Here is a 14,267-nt window from a genome sequence, read left to right on the forward strand (position 1 = left end):
TGACCTTAGACAGTTGCTAGTTATATGACCCTGTGCAAGACACTTAATACAATTATGGAAGGAAGGAAGGAAGGAAGGAAGGAAGGAAGGAAGGAAGGAAGGAAGGAAGGAAGGAAGGAAGGAAGGAAGGAAGGAAGGAAGGAAGGAAGGAAGGAAGGAAGGAAAAAGAGAAGAAGGAAGAGGAGGAGAAGGAAAAAAAGAAAAGAAGAAAAACTTAGAATATGGTTTTCTAGAAGGCATCTAGGCCTATAACCAAGAATAACTTATCCAGCAAAAATATGTGTAATCCCTATAGGAAAAAATTAATTTTTAATAAAATAGAGACATTTCAAGCTTTCTTGATGAAAAAACTAGAGCTGAGTAGAAAATTTAATATACAAACACAGGAATTAAGAGAAGTATAAAAAGGTAAACATGAGTGACCAATCATATGGGATTAAACAGGATTAAATCATTTACATTCTTATAAGGGAAGATGATACATATAGCTTTTCAGAACTCCAACCTCATAAGATATTATAGAGGGGAGCTAATTAGGCAGAGACCTGGGAGTGATTCTGTGCTATTTTAATGATCTTGAAAGAAGAATTCAAGTTTTTGGATTGGATGATGAATTTCCTAGTCATTTAAATCTTTGTTGGCAAATGCAGTTGGTCTCTGGCGACCATCACTCTCTTGGTATGATATAACTGAAAACTTCTAGGCTGGGATCTGTGAAAGCAAAAGGTTTGTTTGGATCTTAATAAGTTAACAATGAAACATGGCAGTTGATTAAGTGCTGGAAGGAATGTCATACTTTTCTTTCCTTCCATCTCCAAAGCACTTTGTAGGTTTTAAGACAAGTTCACATTTCTTACCCCTCTAGTTCAATCATATGTACACCAGTGAGATCATTCAGTCAGATCAGCAATATCAATAACTGTTAACAAAATTTTAATAACCATCAAATCTTAGAAATCTTTAAGATTATGTGGGCAAACCTAATCCAGAAGTTTTTCTACCTTCTCTGGGTTCATGCTCGTATATTATTGGAATACATTTGACTGACATATTTAACAGAAACTGAAAAACTGATACTTGGTTGACCGCTTGAGACCAGCTTTGTCTAAACAATCAAGGCCTTTCATGTTTCTCTCCTCAAGTTCTTCTAGGTCTTTCCAAATACAATATCATTAAGGTACACTAACACTTTTAGGTTGTTCATGGGTGTAACTACTTTTTCCATTAGCTTTTGGAGAGTGCAGGTTTTCCTGAAATCTTTTGGTCATATGCTTAAACTGGTGAATGCAATCTTCCTCAGTCATAGGTATCTGATAATATCCACTATGCAAGTCTGAGACAAAATCACCATGTAGTTCTTTTGTTCAAAGCTGAACAGTGTCCATACATCTGTGTCTTTCCATTCTTTTTTGGTACTCTAGGTGATACTTAAAGGCTTCCACTTCCTGTGATGATGTCATTGACCAGGAAGAATGTCTTTGAAACCAGCATGTTCTTCTATAACATCTTCTGTCATAGACAGAGCAATCTTTCTAGATCTTTCCTCGAATGGTCATGAATTGAAATTTTAGATCCTATGAGTTGCATGTCAGGTACATCCCACAGTCCATTCAGGCAGAAAGGGTTCTTGTTTAAAAGTGTACAAATACCTTCTACCAATGAAGACTGGCACCTTGTCTATACTTAGACTTTCAGTATTGTCTGCAGGGACTGGGAGTTTGAGTGACTCATAGAAAGTTATATGCCCACTATGTGTCCAAGTAGGACTTGAGACTAAGTCATCTATATTCCAAAACAGTACTGTAAACACTCCCATGTACTGTTTCCCAAGAAAACAGGAATAAAATAGATAAAAAGAATGGACTAGAGTAGCTAGTGAAAATCAGTTAGACTGGGACAGCCACAGCTACCCATTTTCAGCCTCTTAGTCACATGGTACTGTGATACTTATTTTTCATACTTCCCAGCTTCTCATTCCTCACTTCTTATTAGGCAATGTAGAAAATACCATCATTGTACTGCAGAAAACAGGGCAATCTCCCATCGGTGTCATACTGTCTCTTTGTTTCAAATGAGATAGGATTTTGAGTCCTGAGAGACTTTGTGCTGTCAGTTGGAATGGGGATGACCTCTCCTGTCCACTTGTGCTGCCCACTGTGGATACAGAGGCCACATACTGAGACCTTCCTTGTTATCAACTATTTTCTTCTTCCCCTTATATATAGCAATACAGTTTGTTAAAGCTATCTCTATGTGGGCTGGCTGCTGCTTTTCATCTGAACTCCCCTGCACTACAATCTGGTGTCAGCAGTGGAAATGAAAAGCTTATTCCCGACTTTAGCTTTTCAGAGAAAAATAAAAAGGAGAAAAAGGGGGGAGGGAAGTGCCAGAGGAATGAGAATCTTCTTGTGGAGTCTGATGGCCAGATACTCAGGAGACTTGGATTACAAGACTGTTCAGTGGCCAAGAGGGCTTATCTCTTTGCACTCCACCAGAATCCTGAGTGATGGCTTGCTTAGGAACAAGAAATTAACTGAGACAAAAGGATTTCATTCCTTGGCTGCTCCCCACAGTGATAGAAGCACTCACCCAGAAGGAAGAAGGGATGGCAGGGGCGGCCTCACGAACAGTAAAATCAGCCAGAATCTTCCTGGCAGCCACTGTCATACAGCCCAACACAGCAAGCTATGGACATTGGTATGGATGGATGTTGGTAAGAGGGAGCTTGCTAGGATTTGAGACAGGGTCCAGCAAAGTCACAAGGAATCTTTAGAATTCTGGATAGTTCACATTATTAATAAAGGCTCCCAAATTATCTCCATTGTAGAAGATGAATGGATTATCCTATGGGGCTTATCCATTGACCTCCTCTCCCCTCTCCCTCCCCTTCCACTCTTGATGAATACAATGGCTACCCAGTGGGTAGAACAGGGATGAGAAACTGCCCTATTAGAATGGCTTTATGCAGCCATCAAACACAATTCACAGGGGAATTTCCTGGTCCCTCCAGACAGGCAGTGGCCCACTCATATGGAAGCAATTTCTACCCTGAGATAGGATTCAATTATTCTGTGAGTGGGAAATCAGGAAATGGGGATAGGAGGGACATTGTCCCAGAAGCTCCCACCCAAAAGGATATATTGTGATGATTACCAGGTCATGGAGTTTCTAGGAGGATGGAGGATAGAAGGGGATATACATCAGGTCCCTAACAACTTCCTTTGGCAGAAAGAGAGAGATGCAAGGGAGATCTCTAAAGCAGTCATGCTATAGGGACATTCTTAAGGAAGTGATACAGCTGGTTGGAACTCACTAAACTAAACTCACCAAAAAGAGTAAGTTAAACCTGAGGATTAGGATGAGAAGATCCTAGGGCCAGGAAGACGGTCACATTTAGAACAGATTGCAGTGGAACCCTGAGCACCTCGGAGAATAAGAATGATGAGTAAGAGAAGCTAGTTCCTCTTTGTTTGTATCTGCTAGATGGATACCTCCAGCCCCCAAGCCTATGTAATGTTTATGGAATATAAAATCTTCCCTGTCCATTAATAGGCCTATGTGACAGGTGCTGTGCTCCCAGGTCTAAAGGTCAATCACAACTGTGATACATCCTTAGTCACATAGAGCCCACTGGGGGAGGAACTTACATGGAGGGAAGTTTGTTTATGGGGAGGCTTACTTGTAGGAAGGCTTTGACACCTTTTGATACTAAGCTAATTAGGCACTGAGTCATGAGGGTTGTGATGCCTTCTGGCTTTGAACCTTTTTGCTGAAATTATTTTGCTTTGGGGGTTTGCTTATGAGAAGAACCTTTTGATTCACTGGATGGAACTGTTTGTTAAGATGTTAAGCTGTTTGTTAAGAGCCCATAACTACTCAGAGGTTTGTGCTCTCCCTGTCTGGTGCTTATATTACTTTGTTCAGACAGTAGGAGCCCTGTCTGTTGAATGTCTGTGCTAATTTCTGCTTGTGTTTTCTCCATGTTCAGGGTGCTGATCTTTCCCCTGAACTAGTGAATGTAATTAAAAGAAGATTGTTGATGATTTTAAAGTTATCTTTCCTTTAGAAAAACAGATCAAAGAACCTGTGCTAGCAGGTCATCCTGGGTGCGCTACAGTGCTTGATATTATACCCTATCATCCCCACCTACCTCCCATGTAGGGGAAGAAGACATTTCCTGGATTGGGCAAACAACAATGGGGGTGAGCATGATCCCCAGACTAGCTGTTCCCATAGGGGCTAATAGGAGATATGTCTAAATCACAACAAAATGGCTAAATAGGGGAACTAAGACATTTTCTAGGACTTCTAGACATCAGGGGTAAAGTGACTATAGTGTTAGGATTTACACATACAAGGAACAAGAAAATACTCCTCAGTAACTTCAGCCTAAGTCCCAAGGGACTTCCACAATTGTAGGGAGATCATTCCAGTCTATCAAATGTATTATAATGGTCATCCCCACTGAAAACTAAATAATAGACATAGATCTGCTAAATTGCTTTTTATGGGGAGTGTGACAGACTGACTAATCATAGTCCTCTACCATTTCCCATCTCCTACCACTTATTATGTTGTGGGTAGCAGTTTATGATCTTCCTTTTCCTATTCCCATCTCCCTCAGCACCACCAGGGCATCCCTCATGGAGATGGTTCAATTCAGGCAATATGGAATGCCAGGTAGGGATCCAGGTAGGAGGAGAGATCACTGTCCTAATAAAAAAATCCTTAGACCATCTCTTAGTTTGTGGCCAATAAGGAAGACCAGTGGTGCTTGGTGACTATCAAGGGCTAAACCAAGTTGTGAACATGACTTATCCTACTGTGTTCTACCATAGTGAGTGGGACTAAAATTCTGGTGGTCACACCTGGTGAAGACGGTGGTATGGTAGACCTGAATACTGCTCTCTTTTCTATTCCATGAAAGGCAGAAGATCACAGTTCATTTGAGGTAACTAGGTGGAGCAGTGGATAGAGCTCTGGGCCTTGAGTCAGGAAGTAAAATCTGACCTCAGGTGCTTACTAGCTGTGTGACCCTGGGCAAGTCACTTAATTTCCATTCACCTCTCCTGTAAAAATGGGAATAAATAATAGCACCTACCTCCCAGTATTATTGTGAGGATCAAATGATATGATAATTGTAAAGTGCTTAGTGCAGTGCCTGAAACATAGTAAGCACTATGTAAGTGTTAGTTATTATTATATACTTAACAGGGAATGCAGTACACTTTTACCCTCCTGCCCCCAGGATGCTTTAATAGTCTAGCCTTCTGTCACCAATGTGTGGAGTGGATAGTGGCCAAGATCCAATCTAATTCTGACATTACAGTTCTGCATTATGTTGATGATCTTGAACAACTGAGATGAAAGTGGTCACTACCCTCACTTCCTTAAGGGCTTAATTGGACCAAGATGGGTAGAATTTACCCCATACACGATATAGGGACCATCCCCACAGGTAAAGTTCCAGGGAGTCCAATGGGCAAAGGCCTAGATTCCTAAGAGAGTCAGGAGTTTCGAAGCTCCTAGTAACCAAAAAGGAGACTTGGGTTCTGAATGGGGTCTTTGTGTACTGGCAGCAGGTAGCATATCCTATATTTAGGAATCATTATGTGGTCCCTCCATGCTGTGGTGTGATATGCAGCATGGTTTGAGTGGTAATCACAGCAGCAAGTAACACTGAAAGCTCCCTGGGAGGCTGTCCAATGGGCTCTTCCACTTGGACCCCCATCATCCAGCAATGCCATGGAATTCTAGACATCAATTATTCTAGTAACAGCAGACTGACGCTTATGGAAGAAGGATGCAGCCTCTACCCAGGGACCTCTCAAGTTCTGGATCTGCATGTTTAGAGGGGCAACAGTCAATTGCTCCCCTCACCTTTGAGAAGCAATGTTTAGGGGTAGGGAACCTGCGGCCTCAAGGCTACATGTGGCTTTCAGTATCCTTGAGTACTACCTTTTGACTGAGTCCAAGTTTTATTGAACAAATCCTTTTATTAGGGGGATTTGTTTTGTGAAGTCTGGATTCAAAGGGCTACACTTGAGGACCTAGAGGGTCACATGGGCCTTGAGGCCTCACGTTCCCCACCCCTACTAGCCTGATACTGGGCCTGATACTAATTGAGACAGTGAGACTGACTAGGGACATTCTGGTCACATTGAGTCCTGAGAGCCCTACATTTCAATGGGTTCTGACTGAGACTATGCCTCACTAGGCAAGAGGCTTTTCAACGGTCTATCAAGTGAACCCTGGGCCCATAGAGTGAGTACTCTGCAAGCTGGTGACTGACAGAGCCACTGGAGAGTGTCCTGAACCTAATACCCAAAGTCCACACTTCAAGTGATTTGGTATCCTTCTTTGTCCTACCTCTCAGAGGATGAAGAGACCTGATTTACTGATGAAACCCCTCACATTAAAAATGGCCAGGTCCAGTGGAGTACAGCAGCATAAAAGGTAGGGTTCATACCAATCATGACAATAGTCATTCAGCACAGTGGGAAGACCTACAGGGCAGTGATCCTCATTTTTAAAATGAGAACTCAAAAGGAGATATTCACCTATACTGACACTCTTGGGTCATGGAAAGTGATCTAGCCAGTTAGTGACTGCAAACTGGAAAATCAAGTCTAACCCAGTATGGGAGAGGGGGAAACACTGACAGCATACACCATGCTTGTGACCTAAGGGAATCCTTCCCCCAGGAATCCAAGTAGAATGGCATGCCTGATCAAGCCTGTGCCTGACAAATCATCTGAGTAATGCAATGGATCCACTTGTACCAGCAGTGAAAATGAACACCCTATGCAAGAGTGAGCCACCAGAAAGCCTAGATCTCAAATGAGAAGAAACCAAGGAAGCTAAAGCTAGTCATACTTCCTGAAATTTTGAATTGTGTTGTCCTTTGTTACTGAAGAAGACCATGTCATTAGAAATGATGACTTGACTTGCACTTGACTTTGTTTTGAGTGAGGGAAGTCTGTGCAAGGTCACCAGCCTCACTTCTCCTCTGGAGCCATCTGAATAAGAAAGAGGTTGCTTAGGAAAAGTCCTTGGGGATAATGACCTCTTGACAAGTAGATTATGTAGACCCTGCCTGTGTGATATACGGGCTTAGGATCCTTATAAAGAATATGGGGTGGTCACAACCTCTGCACTCCTAGACACAAGGAGTACCATTCCAGTTTTTAAAAAGAATCTACCATTACCTTGGCTATCTTGATTCTGTTTTATTGACAACAGAACTCCATTTCTTGTAGGATTCAAAAATGACCCTGAAATCAGGGCATAAGATGGATTTTCCATTTCCCTTTCCCAGCAGGCATTATGAAACAATGGAACAATTAGGCCTATGATCTAATGACAGTGTTGCCATTTAGTTGTTTTTCAGTTGTATCTGACTCTTTGTGATCACATTTGGGGTTTCCTTGGCAAAGATACTAAAGTGATTTGTCATTTCTTTTTCCAGGTCATTTTACAGATGAGGAAACTGAGGCAAACAAGGTTAGCTCACTTGCCCAGAGTCACACAGCTAGTAAATGTCTGAGGCCAGATTTGAAATCAGATCTTCTTGACTCCAGGCCTGGCCTCTATCTACTACACCACCTAGCAGCCCCTAGAACATAACTTTTTCGGATGGATGGACTGCTTTAATCATTCTACTCTTTATGTTTTTTTAAATTTATTTATTTAACTTTTAACATTCATTTTCACAAAATTTTGGGTTCCAAATTTTCTCCCCATTTGTCCCCTTCCCACACCCCAAAACACCGAGTATTCTAATTGCCCCTTTCACCATTCTTCCCTCTCTTCTATCAACCCTCCCTTCCCTTGTCCCCATCTTCTCTTTTGTCCTGTAGGGCCAGATAACTTTCTATACTCCTTTACCTGTATTTCTTATTTCCTAGTAGCAAGAACAGAACTCAACAGTTGTTCCTAAAACTTTGAGTTCCAACTTCTCTTCATCCCTCCCTCCCCACCCATTCCCTTTGGAAGGCAAGCAATTCAATATAGGCCATATCTGTGTAGTTTTGCAAATGACTTCCATAATAGTCGTGTTGTGTAAGACTAACTATATATCCCTCCATCCTATCCTGCCCCCCATTGCTTCTATTCTCTCTTTTGATCCTGTCCCTCCCAAGTGTTGGCTTCAAATTGCTCCCTCCTCCCATTGCCCTCCCTTCCATCATCCCCCCCCCCCCTGCTTATCCCCTTCTGCCCCACTTTCCTGTATTGTAAGACAGGTTTTCATGCCAAAATGAGTGTGCATTTTATTCCTTTCTTTAGTGGAATGTGATGAGAGTAAACTTCATGTGTTTCTCTCACCTCCCCTCTTTTTCCCTCCACTAAAAAGTCTTTTGCTTGCCTCTTTTATGAGAGATAATTTGCCCCATTCCATTTCTCCCTTTCTTCTCCCAATATATTTCTCTCTCACCCCTTAAGTTCATTTTTTTTAAGATATGATCCCATCCTATTCAATTCACTCTGTGCTCTGTGTGTGTGTGTGTGTGTGTGTGTGTGTGTGTGTGTGTGTAATCCCACCCACTGCCCAGATACTGAACAGTTTCAAGAGTTACAAATATTGTCTTTCCATGTAGGAATGTAAACAGTTCAACTTTGGTAAGTCCCTTATGACTTCTCTTTGCTGTTTACCTTTTCATGCTTCTCTTGATTCTTGTGTTTGAAAGTCAAATTTTCTTTTCAGCTCTGGTCTTTTCATCCAGAACGCTTGAAAGTCCTCTGTTTCATTGAAAGACCATTTTTTTCCCCTGAAGTATTATACTCAGTTTTGCTGGGTAGGTGATTCTTGGTTTTAGTCCTAGTTCCTTTGACTTCTGGAATATGATATTCCAAGGCCTTTGATCCCTTAATGTATATTTCCACAATACTTGAATTGTTTCTTTCTAGCTGCTTGCAATAGCTTCTCCTTGACCAGGGAACTCTGGAATTTGGCCACAATGTTCTTAGGAGTTTCTCTTTTTGGATCTCTTTCAGGCAGTGATCTGTGGATTCCTTGAATATTTATTTTGCTCTCTGGTTCTAGAATCTCAGGGCAGTTTTCCTTGATAATTTCATGAAAGATGATGTCTAGGCTCTTTTTTTGATCATGGCTTTCAGGCAGTCCCATAATTTTTAAATTGTCTCTCCTGGATCTATTTTCCAGGTCAGTTGTTTTTCCAATGAGATATTTCACATTTTCTTCCCTTTTTTCATTCTTTTGGTTTTGTTTTGTGATTTCTTGGTTTCTCATAAAGCCATTAGCCTCCATCTGTTCCATTCTAATTTTGAAAGAACTCTTTTCTTCAGTGAGCTTTTGAACCTCCTTTTCCATTTGGCTGATTCTGCTTTTGAAAGCATTCTTCTCCTCATTGGCTTTTTGAACCTCTTTTGCCAGTTGAGTTAGCCTATTTTTCAAGGTGTTATCTTCTTCAGCATTTTTTTGGGTCTCCTTTAGCAAGGTGTTGACCTGCTTTTCATGCTTTTCTTTCATTTCTCTCATTTCTCTTCCCAGTTTTTCCTCCACCTCTCTAACTTGATTTTCAAAATCCTTTTTGAGCTCTTCCATGGCCTGACCCATTGAATATTTATTTTGGATGATTGGGATACAGAATCCTTGATTTCTGTGTCTTTCCCTCATGGTAAGCCTTGTTCTTCCTCATCAGAAAGGAAGGGAGGAGATATCTGTTCACCAAGAAAGTAACCTTCTATGGTCTTATTTTTTTCCCCTTTTCTGGGCATTTTCCCAGCCAGTGACTTGACTTCTGAGTGTCCTGTCCACACCCACCTTGCCTCTAGATCCACCCAGCCAGCACTTGAGGTCTGAGATTCAAATGCTACTTCCCAGCCTCAGGGCTTTGGGTGGGGGCAGGGCTGCTATTCAGTATGAGATTAAGTTCAGGTGCTCAGGTGGGGGCAGGGCTGCCTCACGGGGCTCAGTTCCCTCAGGGGGTTTATGTGGATACCTTCAACAATGGATCCAGGCTCCTGCCTGCTTTGGGAACCCTTGTCTGCTGCTGCCTCTGCTGTTGCCTCCCGAGGGGGCCTGAGTTATGGGTATACCCCACTCCTCTCTCGGCAAGCTGAAAAGACCCTCTCACTGGCCTTTGGCACCTGTGGGTGGAGGGACCTGCACGACTGCTGGAGATTCTGTCCCTGAAGCCTGCTCAGATCTGCTCCCCTTGGTGCCGCACAGCCAAGGCAGGGCTGAGCTCTGCTCTGGGTCCAGTGTGCATTGGACCTTTTGTGTTGGTTTTTCAGGTCTCTCTGGAACAGAAATCTCATCTGCTCCATTGTTCTGTGGCTTCTGCTGCTCCAGAATTTGTTGGGGGTTCTTCTTTACAGGTATTTTATGGGCTGTGGGTTCAGAGCTAGCATATGTGTGTCTTTCTACTCCACCATCTTGGCTCCTCCCATTCTACCCTTTAAACACTTCCACTTCCCCACAAAGCTATAGCTCAGATGACCTATTATCAGGGGGAAGAGAGAACAGAGACACTAGCTTACATCTGGCAGTCCATAACCAATGCCAACACACCTGAGCGCACCCTCCTTTTTGTAGCCCAAGTCATACCCAAGGAGGGTGGATGGTCTTCTCATTAACACCCATCATTTACAGATGCATTGACTTCTGCCAGCTATTCCCTGATGTCACACTAGCCTTTTCCATTCACCCTGCCCTAGGTCTGATTACCTTCCCTAGGATAGCCAACTTATAGCCTAGAGAAACTATTGGGCTCATATAACTAATTCAAACAGTTGTTACAGAAGTGGTGTTGTCCCTAGGTAAGGGGACAATTTGTGGAAACCAGCAAGTGGTGATAAATGGGTCCCAGTGAAGACAGTGATTCATGGATCTGGAGGGACATTATGGATCCTGTCCAATACACAGTCCACTTATAGGCTGGTGGGAAAGGAAGTGGCTAGACTTGGAAAGAAGGACTTAGGCTGGTGAGGAGAAGAATACATTGTGACCCCTGCTCCTTCTATTTTTTAAAATTTTCAAGGTTGACACTGGATGGGAACTAATTGAGATATTCTAATTCTATTCTCACTATTGCTGTTGACTTGTCTGATTTTCTCCTTGGCCTTAGGACCTGGCTATCACCCATATTGTGGAGGCAGTCAGACCCAGATGGCATCATGAAATTGTTCCTACTTTGCAAAATTTTCTCTTGGTTTTGCTTTTTTTTTTCTCCCGAGTACATTATTATGGAGTCAATAACACTGAACACTGATCCTATCCTTGTCTCAAGCAATAACAGTGGCAGCTAAATTTAGCAGCCGATGGATCTGTCACCCAACTATAGGAAAACCTGACGGCAGATCTGAAGTGTCTTCCAAAACCTAGCCCTCTGCATGACAGATGCAGCCACAGTCCTGATCATAATCTGCTGTGTGCTCCAACGTATCCAGCACAGCTCACTAATTCCTTCACTGTCCTTTACTGACATTTTCTATGTGGAAGACCTTTCGTTCTGGGTGATGGAGAGCTGAGACCAAGGGGTGGATTGTGAGCTGCTGGTGATAACACTGTTAGATTGAAGCTCCCTACTTCACCTCTTCTCATTCCTCATTTTTTATTAGGAATTTTAGAAAGTAAACTTGTTTTATGATATTGGCCCTTTATCTCAAACAAAATATAAATTTGAACCTTTCATGACTCTAGGCCTTTGACTAGAGCGTGGATGCTCTCTGTCCCCATCCCCCAACTTCCCTGTGTATTATCCATTAGGGGGATGGAGTTGGCACACTGAGACTTTTCCTCAGCTGTTCTCTTCCCCTTGAGAGTAGTAATAAAGTTTATAAAAGTTATCTCTGTGTACTACAACTATATTAAGAAGATATATTCACATGAGGAAATCCAGGAAATGCAATAGGTATAAGTATAAGAATCTTTTTGGGTAAAAATCAAATAAAGGAGATATAGAATTGATTTTATAATGTTAATATGTGACAAACTGGACAGAAGAAAGAATAAATCATAGTGTGCAGGCATAACAGAGCAGTGAGGGAAACTCTAATGATTCAGACATCTGCTAGAGCTTTCTCTCTGCCAAAAAACAGGACAACTAATAAATGCTTGACTTGTTGAATTACAATTTTGTTCTTCTAATATTGGAGGAAGATATGAGAACAACAGATACTGAGGTCTGATTTGCATCAATACTGGAATAGAAATGATAAAAACCTTGGAGTTGGGAGGGAAGATAGATTATTACATTTTAGAATTCATGATGGAAGAGAGAAAAGCTATGCATACTAACATGTCCTAGAAAGTGACAATCTTTTAGGTCTCAGTTTCTTCCTATGTTAAGTGTGTTCTAATCTTTAATATTGTTGTGTTTGTCCTTTGTTCTTGAAGAAGAGGACTGTGACATCAGGGAGATGATGACATGACTTGCAGTTGACTTTGATTTGAGTGACAGAGGGCTATGCACAATCACCAGTCTCACTTTCTCCTTCTGAGCCATCTGGGTCTAGTGGCCAGATAGTCATCAGAATGACTGGAGATGGCTCAGGATGCAAGAGGAGATCCTGGCCCTTTTAGGTTAAGATCTTTTCAGGTTCTCGCTTTGAGTGAGGTAATACCCATTCAGTTGAGTGAATAGGCCTCTTTCAGAGGTGAGTCAAGAGATAGCTCCATTCATAAAAAACAAAACCACACCAGAAGACCCTCAGGGTTGCTGGCCAAAAAAGAAACAGTTATTGTTTACATTCACTTTGAGCCAGGAGAGCCCAAAACATAGCCATTAAAGTGGTGTTTGGGCAGGGACTTATTGTCCAATCTATGAGCTCCAGAGTGAACTGGGTTTTAAGGTTTGGTCTTTGAATAAGAAATCTAGCTAGGACACAGAAGGCTTTTCACAAAGAATCATATGTGCCAGACTCACACTTGCAATGTAGGATCTCCCAAGGGCAATTTGCTACTCAGGGTTCTAGAGGTAACCGAGAACCTAGATTTTTTTGTACTATCACTTATGAGTCCCCACTGTTGTACTTCCCAATAACACTCTACCAGACAATTATTTCCTGCAAACTGTCTGGAGTTCAAATGAATACCAAATTTGTCCCATATCACCACCCATTCAGAGTTCCCTGGCCCATCAGCTACAACCTCTCCCTCTTTTGGAACACTGCGCATTGTTTAATCATTACAATTGTATCTGACTCTTTCTGACCCCAGTTGGAATTTTCTTGGCAAAGAAACTAGAGTGTTCCTTCTCCAGTTCATTTTACATATGAGGAAACTGAGGCAAACAGGATTAAATGATTGACCCAGTTATCTAGCAAGTATTTGAGGTCAGATTTGAACTCAGATCTTCCTGACTCTAGGCCCAGTACTCTATCCACTGCACCACTTTCTAATCTTTGCCCCTTTTCAGGCTTCAGATGAGAGACTGCTCTGCTCCCACCCCAACTCCTCTTCTTCCATGAGGGGCTAGATAGTTATGCAAATACAGTTTCACCTTCCCCTATTATTACAGAGCAAAAAATGACTTGAGGCAAAGATTTATCATCCATCAAGGATAGTAGGGACCAGGGTACCACCTGGAATTTACACTTAGTACCCAAACATAGTTCAAGGGCCTGCAGATGGTTGCAGGTGTGGTGGGGCACGTGCTTAACCCACTACACTTTCCTCTTATAATTTTTATATCCTTAGTAAATCACTTAGTAAATGTGCATTTGGCACATTTGTCCAGATCCCCAGTTCTGGAAAGTTCTCTGGGATCCTAGAGAGGCTCAATATTGTCCTTTCAAATACTTCCTTGTGTCTTGCACTACAGAGTCTCAACAAAGTACATGTGGCTCAGCTCTTAATGGCTTTTTAAATGCTCAATAAAGAGTCATTCATCAAAGTTCTTAGACAATCCCAAAATTAAAGTCCTTAGGATTGGAGATTATAATCACTCACATATACAAAGTTATGCAAGTTTAACAAATGGTATTTTACAATGTTTATCACAGGTTACTGTTTGTTTAGTAATTATAGGGGTTTATCTCAACCAAAGCCACTAGAAAAACATTGCTTAAAGATCCAGATATTTACATTTACCTCCAGTTTTCTGGACAGTTCAGTTTCACGTTCTTTTGGTAGGGATGTTAACAATAATGTTAACAATTTCTAGGAATGTTAACAATAGCCAGGAAAGAGTATCCCTGTCATTACCTTTGTTCTCCCTCTCCACTTCCTTAGACACCCTGCCTGGGTAGGAGTGGTTGAGGGGATGGCATTCATAGGAGCAAATGTGGACTGAAAACCGCAT

At 41.9% G+C, this 14,267-nt stretch overlaps 1 pseudogene; it reads right to left on the minus strand.

The window, feature by feature from the left end:
- The window catches only part of LOC140508003 (STE20-related kinase adapter protein alpha-like), a 41,490-nt pseudogene extending 27,223 nt beyond the window's left edge, over positions 1–14,267 (minus strand).

Source organism: Notamacropus eugenii, chromosome 5 (genome assembly GCF_028372415.1).
Source record: "Notamacropus eugenii isolate mMacEug1 chromosome 5, mMacEug1.pri_v2, whole genome shotgun sequence".
Taxonomy (NCBI): Eukaryota; Metazoa; Chordata; class Mammalia; order Diprotodontia; family Macropodidae; genus Notamacropus; species Notamacropus eugenii.